At 35.4% G+C, this 22,295-nt stretch overlaps 1 protein-coding gene across 5 annotated transcripts in view; it reads left to right on the forward strand.

Annotated features, from left to right (window-relative positions):
• The window catches only part of DLG2 (discs large MAGUK scaffold protein 2), a gene marked incomplete at both ends in the record, with an annotated part of 2,048,692 nt that overhangs the window by 1,568,895 nt on the left and 457,502 nt on the right, over positions 1–22,295 (forward strand). The gene's annotated exons all lie outside the window — the stretch shown is intronic.

Raw genomic sequence — 22,295 nt, forward strand, 5'->3', positions numbered from 1 at the left:
GACAGGGAAATGAATTTAATGTTAGCAAAATTGAAACAGTAATGGGAATTTTAAGATTGTTTTTATAGATATTTATCATTTCCTATGTATCTCATGAATTAGCCAGACATAAGCATGCAACATTCTGCCAATAATTTTATGGAAAATGGTTATTGCACATCTACAGCTATGTTGCTATAGATTTAAACTCAAGAGTTATTGAATCAGTGCTCATTACTTTTAAGAAAATGAGAGTTTGTCCTTTCCCTTCTAGAATGACTGATGCCAAAAAAAAAAAAAAAAAAAAAAAAGAAAGAAAAAAAGGCATGAGGACTGTGGAGGACTTTGATGTGACAAATATAGAAGCAATCAACCCCTGGTTAATCCTTGTCTCTTACATTGCAAGTTAGCTACTATCAATAACACAAAATGCAGCTTATTTCTGGCCCTTATCAGTGTGACAAAGTCTCTTCCTACAGGAGTTTGCTTTCACATCTGTATATCACTAAAATAATAAATTGACAGAAGATAAGAAAGCAGCTGATTCCTAATTGTCCACATGCAGATGTGTACTTTGATAGTTGTCTGTGGCAGCATTGTAATCCCTGAGTGACTTCCTGCCATCTCCTGTATCATTTGCTGCTGTGAGTGAGATTACTATATTAATAATTGCACTAACAAAATATAAGAAAACCAGGGGCTGCAATCATTTCATTTCAAAGACTTACACTCTTACTATATTATAGATTTAAAATTTTCATAGATTTTGGATTGCACCATTCATTCACTTTTTGCTTCTAGGTAATTTCCTTAATATAGATAATGGAACAAACTGTTTCCAAGTAAAAAACATTTTTAATATATTGCATTCATGTATTTTCCCTAGACATCCATTTTAATCTTTATCTCTACACCCATTTTCTTTTTACTACCTATAAATCTACCTTGTAAGCCCTCTGTTGTATTTTTATCTTATTATTATTTCTAATTATAAAATAAAATGTGTTTATAAAAAATTATAAAATGCACAAAAACAAAAAAATCAAAATAAGTACCCTCACCAAAGAAGGATAATTATTATTAGTATTTGGTGAATTTTCTTTGAGGTTTTTTCTAGGTCTGAACATTTATTTATAATATTTGAACCATATTATGTACAGTTAGGTTGGGCTTTTTGTTTTTATTCCTTTTGGTTTTTTTTTTTCTTTTTAACTTTAGTAATATATCTTGAGAATTTTCTTACATCTTCAGTCTTTAAAAATAAAATATAGTACCTATATAATGATCTTTTATGTATCAATGAACCAAAATTTACTTAGCTATGTTCATTTTGTTGCACATTTAGATTTCTAAGGTTTTCTTTTTTAATCAAGGTAATTTTTGTACATTCTTTCTAATCCATTTATTGATTATGTTTCTTAAAGATAAATGCCCAGATCCCCACTGCCTAATCGGTACATTTAATATGTCCAGAAGCAAACTCTTGAGGGCTGTCCTCCCCTCTATTTCATAGTAAATGAGAGCTCTGTCCACTAGCTCAGGTCCCAGTCCCTGAATCAGCCTTCCCTCTCATTTTCCTTTCATATTCCATTCCAAATCCACCAACAGATTCTGTAGACTTTCACAATACATCCACTAGTTTCTTGCTTCTCTACTCCCAGCATAGTAGTTTAAGCCACAACACTTGTTGCTCGATTATTTCAATAGCCTCCCACAGTTTCCTTGTTTCTAAATTTGCCACTCATGCCACACCATAATATTACTGTTTAAAATAGTGAATCAGATCATGTCTCCAGAAGTAAAATCTCAAGTCCTTCCTTACATGTAAATACCTCCATGATCTGGCTCCAGCTGACCACTCTTTTGCTGTTCAGCTTCCTTGTTTCCTGACAATAGCAGACATGCTTTTCTTTAGAAAGTTTGCCCTCTCCATTCCTTCTGCTTGTAGCAGAGTAGGTACCTAGAGCATATTTAATAATCAGTAAATATTCGTGTACTGAATATAATGAAATTAAATGAACATTTGCACAACTCTTGGAATTGCGAATAGATTGGTTTCTGGGATTTTGACTGATTACTCTTGATATTCCATCTCATTTAAATGCTTACTTAACTCTTTTGTGTTTAATTCCTTTCTTTCCTCCTTTTCTCTCCATTTCTGTCCATTTATTTTATTAATCTTTCATTTCATCCATCCATACAGTATTTCAACTTCCATTTTTTTATTTATTCAACAAATATTTCCCAGTGTTTGGTATACTCAGGGAGACAGGGAAGTAGAGAATATAAAGAGAGAGATGAGTTAACCAAGAAATATAGTAGAGATGATACATGCTGGGTTGGGGTCAGTACCAAAAACTATAGGGAGTTTGGAAAAGGCATCTAGACCAGCCTGGTAGATTAGGAACAGTTTTTTAGAGAGGCGACTGAGATTAGAAAGAACAATAAGAATTAGCCAGTAAAACTGGGCCCAGGAGGAACGGGAATCAGCAGTGTAAATCATACACAAGAATACTTAGAGGTTGGAGTTGTGGCTCAGTGGTAGAATGCTCGCCTAGCACGCACAAGGCATCGGGTTTGATCCTCAGCACCATATAAATGTAAAATAAAGATATTGTATCCACCTAAAGCTTAAGAATAAATATATTTTAAAAAAAGAATACTTAGAGGTTCTTCTCATTCTCCTCTGGCTCCAGCCATGATCTTGTATTTTTCACAAACAATATCCAGGATCAGCATATCCCAAGTTTCTGTGTATATTATTCAAATACTTTGTAGAATTTGTAAGAATCATGGTAAGAACTAATATTTTTATAGCACCTTACATTCTACAAGATGTCTTTATATTTTAACTTGCATAATAATTCCACAGAACAGTTATAATCATCTCCTTTTTGTTACACACAAGGTAATGCTAACTAAACCAGGGCTCACTCTAATACTAAATGATGAAAATTAGAAGAGATTAGACATGATGTACAACGTACTGGGCATATGTAATTAGAAGAGGTAAGTAGATTAGGTCAAATATTTGGGGAGTAGTCTTTAAATTACAGTTTATTAAAATCATGATAATATGCCTTGATTCTTCATCAAGGTTCATTATTGAAGGTCCTACCCATAATCCTATGTAATTTTTTGTATTTCCAATATTTCCACTCAAATATTTACTTCTTTGGAGGAAGCAAGATAAATAGAAGGAGGCAGCATGACTTTTGGGGCTGGGTAGACTAAGGCTCCACAGTCAATAGGGAAATCTGGAGACGTTGGTCAAAAGGTATAAGGTTCAGTTATATGATATGATCTAATGTACAGCATGGTGACTGTAGTTAGTAATACTATGCTGTATACTTAAAATTTACTAAAACTTAAAAGACTACAGTAAATGACTATCTGATCTCAACTGTATAATCCTTCTGCTGCTTCATCTGTAATGAAGGATAATAACAGTTCATAGGATGGTGTTGAAGAATACAGATACAATAAGAAAAGCAAGTAATTGCTACTCAACATTTGTTAAATTGCTTCCTCCTTTCCTTATGGGGAAACAATTTTTATCTTTTATTATTTTTTTTTTAAAGAGAGAGTGAGAGAGGAGAGAGAGAGAGAGAGAGAGAGAGAGAGAATTTTTAATATTTATTTTTAGTTCTCGGCGGACACAACATCTTTGTTGGTATGTGGTGCTGAGGATCGAACCCGGGCCGCACGCATGCCAGGCGAGCGCGCTACCGCTTGAGCCACATCCCCAGCCCATATCTTTTATTATTGATAATCTAAAAAGACGTTTTCAAAAAAAATGGGAGAGGTCAAGAGAATGGGGGATGGATCATTAGGTCTAAAACCTATTTGTAGAATTATCACATGCAATATATTTATTAAATCTTAAAGAACACAGAGGAGGAGAACAATATTTTGTGAGACTCTTTTGGTGCCTGATGTCTTTCATATATTAACATATTTAATCTGCAGTCTCAGTTTACGGATTTGAAAATGTTTTCAATCCATTAAAGAAAAAGAATGTTATATTCTCTCTTCTAAATTATTTCTAATCAACGTTGAGAATATGTAGGCAACAATATTAGAAAAAAATATGAAAATACATTTTGAGCTAATGTTAATAATTGTTACTATTTATTGAATTTCCACTATGTTTCAATCTATGCTAAGCATTTTTCGTAAAGTATCTCATTTAGCCTTTAAGATAAATATTGTTATTCTCATTTTTGCATAAGGAAGCAGAAGCAAGAGATTTTAATAATAATAATGATAAATACTTGTATAATGTAACTATGTACTAGATACTCTTTATATAGAAACTCATTAACTGATTATTAACCTATGAGATAAATCCTGTTTTATCCTCATTTTGTAGATTTTGACAGATGAAAAGCTGAGGCAGAGAGCTGTTAAATACTTGCTCACATAATCAGTAGTTAGCAAAGCAGGGGTCTAAACACAGGCAGTCGGGCTCCATAAACCACCTCCTTGACCATGATATTAAAGGTCATGTACTTGGTACATAGCAGGATTAAGATTCAAACTAACTGCAGAGTCTGACTCTTTTTGGTGTATCACTTAAGTAGCACTGTTAGCTTTAAGATTTTTTAAATCTTCTCTATACTTCAAGTTGTTGTTGTCAGTGTTGTTGTTGTTGTCCTTGTTGTTTAATCTGATTGTCTCCTCCCCAAAACACTTAGAACTTGTTCAAGGGAAGCAAGCAGCTTTGGTGCAATGCCAAGTCAGGGTCATTCTAGAGTGCACGACAAAGAAAAATTTGCCTTTCTAAGCAGGGTATGCCAAGCAGGATCAACACAATGGCAGAGGCAGAGTTTTCTCAGACATCCTATGGCTGCTTTAATGAACATTTTACTAAAAGAACTTAACTGTGCCTGTGAATGTATTTCTTTGTGTGTCAACATTTAAATATCAACTCTCAGATTTTTTTTTTAAATTGGGTTGACCTTGAAGTACAACCATGTGAGTTCTTTCTCTTGTAGACTACTTCCTAATAGAAATTCTGTCAATTGATCCATTGAAGCCTGATATTTTGTTTTATGTTTTGTTTTGCTCTAGTCTTTTAAAACTATCATTTACCATCTTTGGACAGGGGATGGAGGCAAAATGAAACAGGTAAAGATTACAAAGCCAATTATGTGAGACCTGGTTCTGAATTTATAGTAGTATTAATAACCCCTTTTTGCTATCTAGTGCGGCACATGTAGATACTTTCCTATTTCTTTTTTTAATTACTATGACACCATACAATGGACAGAGAAATGTTAAGTCTGTTTTATAAATCCAAGATGACATAGATTTATGATAACCCTACAACAATTAGAAAGTGAGTGGTAAATTTAGAACCTGGCATCCAGAAACAGGAGAGCTCCTTGGATAAGAGCATAGATTTTAGGGTTAAGTAAAAATAACCTCTGAGTTCACTACTTGACCTTGAAAGAGTAATATAATTTCTCTGTGCCTCAGCTTCTTCATGCATACAAATACCATGGATTATTATTAGGATTAAATGAGTTTGTCATGGTGAGATTGCAATAAATCACTCAGTTGATCTTAAAGCAGGAGATGGAACACTTATTTACCAGCTGGTGGTCTGGATTCACCAGTTGGTGGGCAAACTGCAAGTTACCCCTCACCCCCTCTAAGGGTTAGAGTACACCTTTATAGTCCAAAACCACATTATTTGTAAGTGGTTGTGGTTATGATTCAAAACCATAAACAAACATCATGAATCTAAAATCATAAGCAGACGGGGAAATGGGTCAAAATGACCCTAGTTGAGTAAAAGTTAAAGAATGGTTACTAACATCTAGACAAACATTCTCTGACAGAGTACACTGTCCAAGAAAAATGGGAACCAAAAATAGAACAATTTTACATTATATAAGAAAAACAGAAAAATTTGCCTTTCTAAGCAGGGTATGCCAAGCAGGATCAACACAATGGCAGAGGCAGAGTTTTCTCATGGGAGAAGCATTCCTTATACAACATGGAGTCACAGGGTAAAAGGGACTCTGTTTGGTCATTGCCCTATAGTCTGGCCCATGAAAAGTTAATCCATATAAACAGATCTGTCATGAAATGAGCTACATTGAGTGTAGCCATTCTTCTCACTATTATTATTAGCCTTTTCTTGTCGTGAAATACACCAGTGATCCTAGTTTGGCTGCAGCTGTGATGATAGCAAAGTTGGCTGGGGGTGGTAGAGGAAGGTCAAAAAGTGGGTGCAGGGGAACTGTGTTTCCAGCTGGCCTAGCAAAAACACAGCATTTCACTATTCCCCTGACTTTAAGTACAGGTTTTGTGAACTGTATATAGATTTAGTGACATTTTAATGTTTTTTTAAAATGTATATCAATCCTAATTCAGAAGAACCTACTGAAAACTAGGCCTAATTATCAGTTATATATAAAAAAAATTCTATGAGTTAAAATTTGGTTTGCATTTACAAAACTCTAAAATTAAGCCAGGCACCATGGTGCACACCTGTAATCCCAGCATCTTGGGAGACTGAGGCAGGAGGATCATGACTTCAAAGTCAGCCTCAGCAAAAGCGAGACACTAAGCAACTCAGTGAGACCCTGTCTCTAAATAAAATACAAACTAGGGCTGGGGATTTGGCTCAGTGGTCGAGTGTCCCTAAGTTCAATCCCCAGTACCCTCTTCCATAAACAAAACCTCTAAAATTAAAAATTCTAGAATGTTAAGCAAGCACAAATATATGCCTTCCCTAAATATGTAGATTTACTATGCAGACATCATGACATTTTTAAATAAATGCAGAGTTTATTTTGAATAACTTCATGCAAAGCATAGAAATTAAGTTCATACATAGCAACACATCTGTACCTAATGATGTCTTCCAGTTTCTAAGAGTAGTAGTAGTAACTCTACAGCATCATTGCATATTATTAGATTCAACTATGTATGATTGAACAATATTTTACATATATCCAAAACCATACAATGCTGAGAGTAGCTCAAATGAGATTGTGCTGAATTTAAATTTGTGAGAACAAAGTAAGAGAAACAAGAATGAAGAAACAACCTACAGAATGGGAAAAAATCTTTGCCAGCTACTCGTATGGCAGATGATTAATATCCAGGATACATAAAGAACTCAAAAAACTTAACACCAAAACCCCCTATCAATTTAAATGGGTAAATGAACCAATTAGACACTTATCAAAAGAAACATTAAGTGTTCAATAACTGCATGGAAAAACTGTTCAGCATCACTAGCCATCAGGGAAATGCAAATCAAAACTACACCAAATTTCTATCTGACCCCATTCAGAAGGGCCATCATCAAAATTACAAATAACAATAAATACCATCAAGGATGGGGAAAGAACCAGTATACCTGTAGTGAGAATGTAAATTAGTTTAGCTACTGTGGAAATCAGTATGAAGGTTGCTCAGAAGACTAAAAATAGAATGACTATATGACTCAGTTGTACCTCTTCTTCCTATATACCAAAGGAATTAAAATTGATGCAGTATAAGATATCTGCAGACCCTTGTTTATTTCAGCATAATTCATAATAGCCAAGGTATAGTTCTAGCTGCCCATCAACAGATGAATGGACAAAGAAAATGTATGTGGGGGGTGTGGGGTATTATGCCCTCATAATGAAAAATAAAATAAAATTATGTCACTTGTAGGAAAACGGATAGAACTTAAGATCATCATGTTAAGTGAAATAAGTCAGACTCAGAAAGACAGTACCATATGTTTTCTCTCATGGGGAATCTAGGGAAAAATGAAAATGATATGCAAGTAGAAGGGAGACTTAGGAAAGAGAAGATCAGGAGTAGAGGGTAGAAAGGGGTAAGGGGGATTCTCGCCAATGACCCACGCTGATGAGATGAACTGGGTTTAAAAGAGGTGGCTGACACATTAAACTAAGAAAGCAGTGAGAAATCATGCAACACAGACAAGTTTTTCAGATCAAGAGCTGGATTGCTCTGCGACCTTAAAGGTCAGCTTCCACTTTGGAAAGGGCACTGGAAGAGAGAGTGTGCACCCAGAATCTCTTTATGTTTATAGGAGGACTCACAAAGGAATTTCGATAGAAGGTTCTTCACCAAATAAGGCAGGGGATAAGGTTTCAAGGTTGGAGGCTTGCTTCATGATGTCTTGTGGTCAGCAGATTGACTGACATCCCCACAAGTCACACCCATCTCACGTGCTGTATGGGATCACAGGCAGAGCTAAAGGGAAGACACACTTGCATGGCACAACCCAATCAGTGTGTAATGCCAGGCCTATCACACACACAGCCCATGGATGGCTTGTGACAGAGGATTATTGAGGGATAGAAATGAGCAAAGAATATTATATTCATGAATGAGTATGCTGAAATGAAACCCATTTTCCTGTATAATTAATATTTATTAATAAAAATAGTAAATAAATAAATTTGTGAAAACAGATTCAGGAGAGCTACATAGGAGTTATAGCTAAGTATAGAGCTCATAGTGAAAATGTGGTCTACCTGGTGAAAGCAAAGTAGAACCATCCCCAGAATCACGGGTTTCTGCAGCTTAGAGAATATATATATATATATATATATATATATATATATATACACAAAAAAAACACACAGTATATAATCACTGATGAAATAATGAAAGATGCTATTTTATACCTTTCATTTTAAAGTAAATTAATATTTAGTCTACAAATATTATAATTCATCAACTGAATATTTTCAAGTCAAAAATTTTAGTGCAATAATTTGTATTCTAATGTGGGGAAAGAATTGATGCAACAAAAGAAAAATGTGACTATTTCATACCTTTCTCAAAAAGAGCAGTTTTATTATTTAAAATTGTAGTTATCAACTCTGACACTATACAGATACCTATGAAACCTTTTTAAACACATACTCTCTAGGCAAGCAGATTTTTCAAATCTGGTATCTGGGGTTGGAGCTGGGATATTAATATTAGAAAAAGAACAACAACAAAAAAACCTCACAGATTATTCTGATGGATGAGGGTAGGTTTGGGAACCATGGACTGAAATTTATTACTTCATTGTCTTTAGAAAATCGTATTACCAAAAATAAAGCAAGAAGTAGCATATTAGCAGAAAATAGGTACTTGTCTCCTAGAAAAAGAGAGAGAGGATGACTAAATTCATGACAGTATTAGTGGTAACATATAAAGAAAGGCATTGCTCCTGAGACAGAGTTACCAAAACCAGAATTCATCCAGTGATGTCCGAATTTTATAATAAAATTGCTAGCTATTTAGAAACACTAGTAGCAGTATGCATTTTACCCTATAAACAACTATTTATAAAAAATAGAACATTATTTTCTTTAAATCAAATTATATATGATGATAGGATCTCTGTTTTCTGCCTCCCCTCTCAGGTTCTCCAGGAGCATCAATCTTAGGAACTTAGACTTTTGGAGAATAATAATTCACATAGTAATATTCTGTTCCCCTCCTCTATTTACATTGCTTGAGAAAGGGCAGCTTAAGTACCTAGCTCCATTGCATTTCCCATCAAAACAACTTTTATAAAGGAATCTTAGGTACTTTGTTTCTTTAAGCACACAGTCGTCACCTGAGAGCAAAATAGATGACTTTGTGGCTAAGTGCATAAGAGAGTTATCACATGAACCTATCACACATACCCAGGGCAGCAAAATGGAGGCTGTGGGAGATGGATGGAGGATTCTGATCTAGCTTCCACATCCATATTTGGTTACCAACTAACTGCTTTGGATCTGTTGTGTATAACTAGATTGTCCTTATGAGAACCCAGGGGTATAGATGCCTTGCAAACTAGAGATTCAACATTGCACACAACTGCCACATTCCCTGTTGGCAATTCCTATTTGTTTCACATCTCCCCCAGTTAGTTTGGTTAAGTGAAGTACTGCAGAGTAAACATTGGAAGTGTTCAAATCACACTTTGACCACTTCCTCATCTGTTCCACCTTATCTTAATAGCATTGTGCAAAAATTATTGGTAGTGTTCACTGTGAAAATTTTTTTCTAAGAAGATTAAAGATTATGATGTATAAAACCAAATAATAATTGAGAGATGTGGGGATTCTCTGTTATTGCAATAATCTTGTATAGAACCACTTCCCTCCCCATCTCACCACTGCCCCCCAAAAAACTTCCATAGTGCAGGCAAGTCATATAGATTTCACAAAATATTCAATGAGGAAATAAAAGAGAAGATTATGAGGTGAATTTAAACTTCATATTCTTCATTCAACCCTGCTACACTGAGGTTAAACTAAGCTGGCCAGGAAGCTAATGTTTTACTATTATTTTTCTGTGTGTGTGGTTTTACTATTATTTCTCTCTCTCTCTCTCTCTCTCTCTCTCTCTCTCTCTCTCTCTCTCTCTCTGTGTGTGTGTGTGTGTGTGTATGTGTGTGTGTGTGTGTGTGTGTGTGTGTGTGAGATGACCTTCATAAGTAGTTTTCCCTCTATCTCCAAAAAAGGCCAGCAGTCCTCTCAGGAATCCTTATGACTTTGCAACCCCTGTTCCTCACAGTGTAATTTGTGCTCTTACTTAATGTGTTTATAATATGTTGGCCAACAGTGTACAAAGAGAGACCTCACTGATTTAAAAGAGCATGAATAGGAGAACTGTACATATGGTAGAGAAGGAGAGGAAGTTAGGGAACTGATGAGAAAAGTCTGAGAATTGTGGAGAGTCTCTTCCCCTCCCATCACACTGAACCACTTTTAACCTTATTAAATACAAGCACACATCCTCTCCAAAGATGAAGTGATGCTTGAGGGAAGAATTTATGTTGGGATCAGATTTTTATCTTCCACATCCCCTAGATTAGTATCTGGTACATAAAAATAGTTATTTCCTGAGCACCTACCATATGGCAGGTGATTTGTTAAGACTTTGCATATTTTATCTCATTTAATCTTGCAGCAGTCCTTCAAGGTAGAGCTTATGAAGTCATTTTCCAGATAAGGCAGCCGTGATTTAGCCAATGTAGAAAACTTCCCCAGAGTGACACAGATAAGTAAGTGGCAGAACAGAATTGAACCCCAGGTCTTACAGCCCGAAATATCAACTTTTTCCACTGCATTCATACTGTATCTTTTCCAAGGACAATAAATGCATGCCAAATGAATAAGTAGATACATTAGTAGAAGAGGATGTGTCTGCTGTAAATTGTTTTAATTGTGCCCTCATTTCTATTAAAGGGCTTTAGCTAGTACATAATTTCTCTGAAGTAGACTAACTTGAACTGGAATCTTCTGAGTAACTGAATATATTTGCATAACCAAAGACATTTGTGACTCTGACAGATATAAATAGCAAATATGGTGTAACCAGTTAAGCCATCCTGTTAGTCATAACCAATTATTCATAATGCTGCTTTTACCACTCTTAAAATACTTTATTTGTACCATCTACCACACAGAAATAAAAGTTGTTCCTTATTAAGAAAAATTAGTCCTAAGGTGGAAAAATTTATATTTTCTATGTCTGGGTTGTTTGAGAATGTGTAGACTTTTGGAGCTGAATTCCATAACACCCAATACAAATCCCTCTGGAGTATAAACTTGTGTGTGTATACACACACATATTATACATATGTATGTTTTCCAGTTTTATTGAGGTATAATTAACAAATGAAATTGTATATATTTAATGTATGTATACAATGTGATGTTTTGATATACATATACATTGTGAAATGGTTGCCCCCATTAAACTAGTTAATACATCCATTACTTCACATAGTTACCAAGTTACCTTTTTCTGGTAGGGAGAACTTTTAAGATCTACATCTTAATGCATTAAAAATATTCTTTAAAAAATTAAAAATCAAGAAAAATATAATTAATCAAAAATACCTGTACTCTGACTGCTCAAATAAAACACTATTGACATTTTGGTGGCTTTTCCATACTTATATGCAGATATACAGATATGCTTCTTAGAAAATTGTACATATGCAGATTTATGACTTCTTATCCCTCTACTTATATGATGAATAATTTTATATGCTTTAAAAATCATTTCAAAAATATGAACTAGGGAAATTAAGATCTTATATAGACATATAACACGGAAAGGATATCAAGCTGGTATGTGCTTTCAGATTCCTTATTTCTTACTATTAAAAAGAATCAGAATCATACTTTACATTTTGCCTAGTCATAAACTGAATATATAACTAAAAAGAAGAAAAACAAAACAAAAAAAATATGGGTGCAACTTGATATGTGCCTTCTATCTGCTTTTCACTTATTATATTGTGGGTATTTTTCTGTGTCAGCAAAGTCTACTTATGTAAACATGTTTTTAGTGCCTACGTGTCTGTCCAATACTAACAAACATATGTTTTTCTTTGTTTTGTTTGTACAAACTCTGTGCAAATGACAATTCTGTGGGTATCTGTTGTTCTCAGTTTGTAGGGCAAATTCTTGGAAGTGGGATTTCTGAGTTGTAGATTGAGCAATTTATACCCACACCACCAGTGTGTGGAAAAGGTGTCTGGTGCTGTGTGTCCTGACTGGGAAAAATGTCTGACATGCAATATAAAGTTAAGAAGTAAAAGCACTGGTATAAAAACACATGTGGTATGATCAACTTTTATTTTAAAATTATGTATCTGTATGCATATACACAGATTTAGGTATAGAAATGAATACAGACATGATTTAAGTTGGGAAATTGTGTTGGACACTGGGGAGACAATAAATTAAGCACATTTGCTTATTTTAAAAAACACAGAAACTCAAAAGGAGAATTAGAGGTAGCAAGTAAAATATACCACAGAGTGAGCCAACACACTGGAGAGCAGGCACTAGCAATGTAGGGAAGCTGCAAGATGAAAGGTATGACCACTTACCAGATAAAATAAAGATGTCCAGTTTAATTTGAATGTAAAAATGATAAAGTTAATAGGTTTTAGTACGAATATATTCCATGTGATACTTAACATATTTGTACTCAAAAACTGTTCCTTGTTTTTCTGAAACCTAAATTTAGTCAATCATTCTATATTTAAGTCTGTCAACCTGGACATAGCCAGAAACATGGTTTTGTCATCATAAATAGAAATTATCCCTTAAAAATGAATTCACTCCAAAAGAGGGATAAGAGATGGATGTATAACCTGGTGTCTTACTGCCAGCTTACCTGTTTAAATATCTGTGGGAAATAGAAAATTTACTGTTCTAAATATTACTCATGTATTATTTTATCTAATAAGCATGGCCCTAAGAGGTAGGCATTACTCCTGTTCATGAGGAAGGAAACTGAGGCATGAAGGTAAAAGTCACATAGCTTATACGTGATGGGGCCAGGACATCTAGCTGGTCAGACTTAGTTTGCTCTTTTTTTTTCTATATTATGCTGCCTTTTAAATAGGAGATATAGTTGCCAACAGGACCAAGAATAGGTTAGAGAAGACAAAGAAGTATCATCAAGAGGAGACAAGGTGTTACCTTGATGGGAAAGCTCTAGAGTAAAGATCAATCTCATTAGGTCTTAACCATGTTGATCTCTGACTACAGCTTTTTCCAAGTTCATAGGGTTCATGGGTCCTACTACCTGAAGTAGCTAGAGTAAGTCTCTGTTCTTACAATCAGATTTCCTTTCAAACAACATTTTTATTCAATGAACCTAGGAACCATTTTGACATGTTCATTACTCTATGCCTAGTACATGTATCTCTGGGCTCAGCACAGAGTACGTGTTTGGTAAGTATTGTTGAATTAATAATGAATGTATAAGTGAACAAGCAAAGTGACTGAACTCTTTTCATTGCATCTAGTAAGAGGAACACTGATCTCCATGGCTCCCATCAACTGCAGATACTAGAAAAATGTGTTCAAGATCTGCCTAACTTTTTAACTTTGTCTCCTATTCAAACCCTTAGCAAACATTTAAATTGCATATTTTCAGATTTTTAACTTGATACTTGCTATTACTCTTCCTGAAAGTCTACTTTCAACCCACCTCAATCCTACTCTGGAATACCTACTCCCTACTAAGTTTCCTTTGCTTCCCCTTAGTTTATTTTCTCTTCCAAATGGTAAGAGAATTGGATTCTTTCACCTCCCACTAACCCCAGAACTTTCTATACAATTTTCTACTGTATTCATCACTAAAATAAATCCCTTTTATATCATTAAAAATTATCATGAATATTAATAGTTAAATAATAAACCATGCTGTGAATAGATCTTATGTCCCATACCTTCATTCCCTGGTTGGACATTTGTTTCCTTTTGGTTTTTTGTTTGTTTATTTTACTTTGTTTTGCTCTTATGGCAAACTATAATGACTTTGTCTCTAAAGAAACCTCTAAGCACATTTTTTATTTTCTTCTTAGGATAGCATACTAGAGGTAGAATTGCTGGAACAAAAAGCAGAATTACTTTTAAAATTCCTGAAATATATTGCCAAATGCTTTCTTAAAATGCTATAAAGGGGTTTTATACCTCCATAACACCAGTGATATGAGTGTCTGTTTCATAGTACCACAACCAAAGTGTGATTTATTTGATCTTTTATTGTGATTTAAGATTCTATATTATTCTTAAACAGGCAAAGAGGGTGTGTAATTTAATTTGCATTGCTTTTATTCCTAGGGAGGTTGAACATTTATATGTGTGTATTTACTTGCTACTTGTGTTTTCTCTTTTGTGATCAGATGCTAATAGCCTTTCTCTATTTTTTATTGAAATGTTGTTGTTTTTCTTATTGAGTTGCAGGAACATTTTTAAAATATTGATAAATAAACTTGAGCAGATGGTTTCCCAGCTTATTGCTTAGTTATGAGTTCTTGATGTTTCATTTTATCTTTTTACTTCAGTGGCTTTAAGTTTTTATGTAGTCAAACTTGTCATCTTTTATGTGACTTCTTTCATTATGCTTAAAATTTTCTTTTCCATCAAGATTCTAGGTAACTATTAACCTTTTTTGTAGCTTCATATTTTATCCTAAGAGCTCTATTAAAAAGAAAAACCAAAACCTTTAAGAGTAGTTTTTGCTTAAATGTAAGTTTAAATGCTAATATAGGACATACTGAAGCTTCCTTTGTAAGGGTCCAGCGAAGCGTCGAGAAAGAGACCACAGGAGACTAGCTCCATGGAATGGCAAGGGGGATTTATTAGGGATCCGTTCCAGCGCGCTAGGGCCCCGTGCTCACTCAGGAAGGGAGAGCAGCCCAGAGCCCAGAGCAGAGGTCAAGCAGAGTTTAAGTACACTTTTTGGAGAGGGTGGGGGGCTTTGCATACATCAGAACAAATCATCATGAGGCGCGGGGAAATTGAACAACAATTCTGGTACATGATTAGTCCATTCATTGGCGGGAACAGTTTGGGTAGGGGTGATTGGTCACTTCTAAGTGGGGTACACATTCAAACTGATTGGTTCTGGGGCCTGGATGCCTACGTGCCATGTTACCTGGAGCCCTTAGCTATTAAACAACCAGGGAATCAATGGAGATATTTACTGAGCAGGTCCCACATTGTCCTAACAAGTTTACAGAGATTGCAGGTTCCGGGGATAGCAGGGGAATTGTAACAATAAACTTTTACCTTTTAGCCCAGGCCTTGTAATCTAGAAGCTTTACAATGCCCTAGTCTTTTACACTTTAACTCAGACTTTTGCAGCTTAGAATCAGCTTAGAAATTTTACCTTTACACCTTCAAATGGTTCATGTCCACGTCTCCAAGTCCTTAGTGTGGCCATAATACTAACCCTGTGTGTCTCCAATAATATTTGTTTGAATCTTTCAGAGTAGAAGGCTTTTTTTCCCCCCTAGTACTCAGAATTGAACCCAGGGCTTCACACATGCTAGGCAAGTGTTCCCTGACTGAGCTATCCTCAGCCTTTGAATATCTTTCAGAAAATCCCCCCAATACTACTGTAGTTAGACACACTCACCTAGTGCCAAGGTACAGTGATCCCTCTCCTCTTTGTCACTTTCACTGTTGTCAAGTTCACTGATTTTCAACTTCTTATTCCAACAAAAACTTAATGACCCCTTTATAACTTGCTGCCTTGAGAGGGCCCAATTTTATTGAAACCTATTCATTCTTAAGAAGAATAAAGCATCTTAATAATTCAAAACTTTCAAAATGATTTTAAATGGTGCAGCTGAGTCTACCTTTTCTCTCCTCAATAAACAAACATAATAAGATATAACTGAGCATGATGTTTATATAGAAAATGGTAAATCAATCCCCTTTTCTATTTAAAAAAAATTCGAAGATTATGGTACAGAGACTATTATTAATAACAAATTACTTATGGCTCAACAATTTGAAATAACACCACAGCTGTGAAACATAGCAAAAGCGAGTCATAAAGATGCAGGCACAATTCAAGGATTAGAGTTGGGCTGATATATTGTTTAGGGACATTGAAAATCATTGAGAAGTTTAGGAAGTGAGCATCCAGATCCAGGACTATGACAGAGGATCAATTGCCTTTTCAATGTCAAACCAGTCTTTAAAAGACCTCATTTTGCAGGCCCTTTTGTGATAAAAGCTCCTGAATAGTTACTTCCTTTGTTCATCCCTGAGTAGAGAATTTACATTACATAAAGGACTGTAGCCTGCACTGCCTGATTCTGAGTGGGTAGGTGCAGAGTCCTTTCCTCAGTATTCACAGAGAGGAAAGCAACATTTTTTTTCTTTTTAATTTTTTTTTTATTGGTTGTTCAAAACATTACAAAGCTCATGACATATCATCTTCCATACATTTGATTCAAGTGGGTTATGAACTCCCCTTTTTTACCCCAAATACAAGCATTCTTAGAGGCTATGAATCCCCAAGAGCTTGAGGGCATGACAGTGATATTCAAGACAGCAATCTCTACCCTTTGGTGAGCTCTCTCAGTGAGCACCATGCTTTATGCACATTCTTCCTATTTCTCACACCTGTCCTCACTTGATTATTACTATCCCCAATTTCCAGATGAGAGCACTGAGGGTCAGAGAAGTTAATAAATAGCAAAATATCATACAAGGTAGAATTTAGAAGATCCAGAACCCAAATCTAGTGCTGTTTCTTTGTACTCACCAGGCTGCTTCCTAATTCATCTCGGTTTAATTTTCCAGTTTATAACTTTGCTGTTATCATTATGGCTTTCTAATACTATTGAAACTCTATCAAAAAGGAAGTTTTAGAAATGTTAAATTAAATATGGTACAAATAGTCATCAACTCCAAGGGCTCTAGTTGAAGTTCTTGGGGACCAAAATTGATGGTGGGGATGAATGGGTTCTTACAAATTGTCTAGACTGGTACCTCCCCCTGATCTCTTTATGTCATACTTGAAGGCCCTTACAGCCGCTTCAGCAAGTGACTAATACTTTCTACTTAAAATTCTGTATGAGAGAAGTCAGCTTCTCTTTAATCATTATCATTAAAATGTCAGTTCACATGTTGAGACACATAGTTAACAACTTGAGCCTTGATTCTCTTCTCCCCACTAATTAATTAAATTTAGAGCTTTCCAAAATTTAGTCCTTAAGACCTTTTAGCCTTGACCTGAAATTCAATCCTCTTATATTTACTCCTACAAATAATTGGCCTAAGAAGCAGTGTATTATTTATTATTTGTAAATAGGAGCCTAAGGCATCCTTTGAAAATTAAAAAATAAAACATTTCCCTCAAATTATGTCAGGCAGTATGCTAGATGCTTAGGTATCTGAGCACTTGGCATCCCACCTGCCATCATTGATGAGGTTGGCTGTGTTCTTCTAATCAAGGCCTCGTAACAGTGGTCCACTTCTTACTTTGAACATAGCTTTTGCTGCTCTGCTACTGCAACTTATTTTTTAAGTGGACATATTTCTTTCTCTTCTTTCTCTCTGCTCCTCCCTAATCTCCCACCACCACCCTCAATCTCAGGGAAAACAGGATTACCTTTCATCCCCATCCTAGGCAGATTTGTCTGTCCTTGAGTACACACCCACCATAGAAATGAAGTAATCCAGACTTTGGGGATGGTACCTGAAGATCTCAGAAATTATTTCTCCCAAATTAACAAGTGAATTAACAACTCCAACAGATGGAATGTAGCCTTTGAATCACCTCTATAAAAGCCCCCTGTTTCTACTGATGGGCAGAATCACAGCCTTTGGGACAGGAATACCCTGTGTTTCTCCTTTGCTAGCAAAGCAATAAAGCTTCTTTTTCCTTTTTCTCAAAACCGTGTCCTTGCTATTGGATTGGCATCCAGACAAGGGTCGAGCTTTTAGCAACAGCATAGTGTTGTAAGTTCCTTCCCATTGGAGATCTAAAGAATCTGAATGCTCTACAGATTTACCCACATCAGTCTGATGAACAGATATTTATGCTTAAAGGCATACAAATATATAACCCCAATCTTTTCTACTCGAATGTCCAACTCTTCCTTTTAGTTCTAGCTCAGGAAGAGACAATAAATAGTACTGGTCACTTTTTATTTATTTATTTATTTATTTTGGTTCAGTTCTTCTCATTTTATATGACAGTGTTTTGTTTTCCTGCATTCTGGCATTCAGGGAAGCAATGGGAAACCAAGATCAAATGAGATTGGGTCCTGCTCCTCTAGGAGTTAATACTCTAAAGGGAGAAAGAAAACTCAGTGAACAGGATATGACAGTACGATAATGTCAGTTCCCTGCTCTGAGGGTTTTTCTGAGAAGTTAGAAAGCTCAATAAAGTGAGAGTCAATCTTACTCTTGCCTCTAAGAGAAAGGAGTCATATTCCTTTGATCTTGTACCTTCAGGTGCTACACAGATGAAGAGTATTTGCAATCACAGTCATCAGTATCACTGTCTTACACTTTACTGTGTTTGGTATGTGGCTGGGACCAGATATGAAGCACTTAAGTTAGGTGCAAAATTTAAAGGGGACCCCAAAACCTCAATAATTAGTCAATTTTTAAAATAAAATTAATGCAAAATAATCAAAATGAACAAAATATCAAAATCAGTCTTGTACTACTCTCAGGTACCATGGGATTACATAGGTCCAAGGTTTTGTCAACTTCTTTAGTGGCATAGTCTAGTTTTGGAGATCTAAAAGAAATGTAAAATAAACAAACGGAGTATTTATTTTATTTTCATTCCTAATTACAAGCAAGATATCTGTGACCTAAGGGTTAGGGGGGAAGGCTGGTAGTTAATTTTCATTATACAACCAGTGTTATACAGAATCATTAGGGAAATTCAATAACATGAGCCCTAATAGCCCCCCTTAAAGAATGAGCCAAGACTTATTCTAGATTCCAAGAAACCACTGAGTATTTTAAAAACAAAATTCCATAGAGCTTTAAATGTAGAGCTCTGGTTCTCTGTAATTAGTGAACATATTTGCAGTGACCTTCTATGTGTCTGCATCTTTTTCTTATGTTACCAACTCGTAACTCCTTTTTCTGCCCCTTTAGTCATATTGTTCATTTTCCAAAGAAGAATCCAATTGGCCTAGTCTTGTTTTCTTTTTCTTGTGGGCCCTTCAGTATTAGATCAATGCAAAGTAGGAGCCCAATCCTGCTCCAAAGGCCTAAATGGCTTTGGCCAAGGAGGGGCCTGAGTTGGGTTGGAGATAAGTGGGGCAGCAGGGAAGGGCATTTGCAGGTAAGATTTTTTTTTTTTTTTAACAGTAGTGTGGAGATGAAGCATCCTCTCTCCAGTACGCCAGCATTGCAGATTAGCAATTAAAAATGCAAAGAAAGCAGAACAAATAGCAAGTGCTAATGGAGTTCACAGAAAAGAGAAATCACCAAGGGTCAGAGTGTGTTAATTGTATGCTATAAGAGCTGCAATTATAAACCCATAGATATGCAAATAAATGCTGATGGCTCAGCAAATAAGACTACAAAATCATTTATCTATGGCTCTTGATAAGTAGACAGCTAGATAAATGATTTGTTTATGAATTCACTTAGAGATTTCACTTAATATCTTCACTACTTTTCCTCCTTTCTGGAGACATCCACAGAATAAAAAGAGCCTGTGGGCACCTTGTATTGGCTTACCCTGTTTATTACCTTAGCCTCTGGTTGCTTAAAATAGAATAAATAGACCTTTCAATTGTGAGTGGCTGACTCACACTGCTGAAAATCTTCTCCCCTCCACCTCCTTGTGCCATTTCTGTACTGACCCAGTGGAAAGTGATGATAGCATCTGTTTCTGCCACCCAGATCCCATTGATAGCAATTGACATTTCTTGTCTGCAGTGAGGTCATGGAAAAAATTAATTGCAGGGAAAGACAAAGATGATGACTAGCTAGTATTAGGCCTTCTGGAACTCAGGGCTGAGACATCTTTGAGGTTCACTATGCCTGGGATGACCCTTACTAGAACCAAGGGCAGACCAGGTATTGCCACAAGACTCAAAACACATGAAGCCCATCCCCCTGAGGGTGGTTCAACTATGACCATCAAGTATTTAGAGCTTTTCAGCTCCAAACTGACAATATTGGGGTTGTATTTCATTCCTGTAGGTTGTCAGAATGAATGATGGTCCAAGAAATTTAAACCTAATGAAGAGATTCAGAATATTATATTGCTTCCTTGAAAGAACCATAAGAATTTTTTTTGTTTCTCTCACTAGAGAACAATAAAAAAATTATCCATTCATTCAAAGAAAAATTGATTAAATTCCTACTCTGTGTCATTTCTTTATTTATACTCTAACTTGCACAGGACTTACTGTGTCTTATATGACAGAATTCTAGGCTTATAAAGAAGCTGGTAGATGGAAGTCTTCAAATAAGGACCCCTTGTTTATGATGCTTGAAAGGATATTCTCACAGATATGTTTAATTTCATGGTTTGGTTAGAAGACCTGGCTGAGTGTAGCATGTGTTTTGTTTTGTGTTTTGGTAGTTTTTCATTGGCCTAGCTCCCATCGTATCATGTGTTCTCATAACCAAAAAAAGAAACTGGGTCTGATATGTCTAATACGTAGCCAGTGACTCTACAAAATAGCAAGTAAATTAATAGGGAAGGAACTGAAGACAAAATAACAGGTAAAAATGAACCTGCAACATCAGTAACTATATCTCTGCATTGATAAGATTTTAAGTGATGACTAATTATGCATAGAAAAGTGATCAGTCCATTATGAAAGAATTCTAGAAGCAGCTATAAGCAAAGAAATACCTTTTTCTAAATCCCAAGGTGTTGAAGCCTGCCTCAAATACCAAATGTACTGAATGCATGGCTTACATAATAAGTAGTACATCCATTCACACTTGCAAAAAAGGTATGGGTAAAAGTTTCAAGAGTTGAATACTGGAAAAAGCACAGAACCTCATTTTAATTGTCTTGAATCTATTATTATGTTCCAAGAATAAATTTTTCCCCTTAATTCAGATAAATACAGGAATTTTTTAAAGATATGCATGAGTCAGTTTTGATTCTGAAATTTCCTTTCTAAACATGGCATTGTGGTAAAAGGAGTTGAAGAAAATTGATAACATTTTCTTAGTCTATAGAGTCAGCATCAGACTGAGAAAATTGAATCATCCCCTCTAGGCAAAGTATGGTGTTACTAAAATGATATCATCATAGAAATGTTTTATGACATAAAAGAAGTTATTGATTTCTTTCTTCTAGGCTCCTGTACTAGCAGGTGTAGGCCAACTGCTATTTTATGGATAAGAGTATTTTAAAATAAGGATGCAGTGAATTCTTTGAACAGTTTTAAACTCTAAATTCCACAGTAAGAAAATAGCATTCTTTACATTTTCTGTGTATAGTACGTTCGTGGACTACAAATGTAATTAAATGTATTAGTACTGTGATAGGCTCTATCTACAGTTATTTCTTTGTTTTAAATTTTCAATCTAAAGAGTTTTTAGAGTACATATGTTAATGTTAGGTTCTATCTATATAACACAAAAAAAGACACAAGCTTAAACTACCTGGTTTATTTTTACCCCACATAAAATAAATTAATATATAGGCAGTATAGTATCACTCCATATCAGTGACGAAGGCGCTTCCTTTATGCTCCCCTACCTGTATTGTGCTCCTTAATCCTAATGATTGCTTCATGGCCTAAAATGATCATGAAGCACCAGCCATCATGTCTAGGTTTCAGGTCAACAGAAGGAGAAAGTGGGAGAGAACAAAATTGCAGAGGTCCTAGCTAAATCACTTTCCATAAGCAGCTATTCAATGAATCCCACAAAACATTGGACTGAACATTTTAATGTGGCTACAACTACCCATAAGGGAGGCTAAGAATAAAATCTTTATTATTATATGAAATGTAACCAATGGAAAATTTGGCTTTTATTAGTAAGACACAAGGAATAAATGGCATTGGTTTGGAT

This window comes from Spermophilus citellus (assembly GCF_964194105.1).
Source record: "Spermophilus citellus genome assembly, chromosome: 2".
NCBI lineage: Eukaryota > Metazoa > Chordata > Mammalia > Rodentia > Sciuridae > Spermophilus > Spermophilus citellus.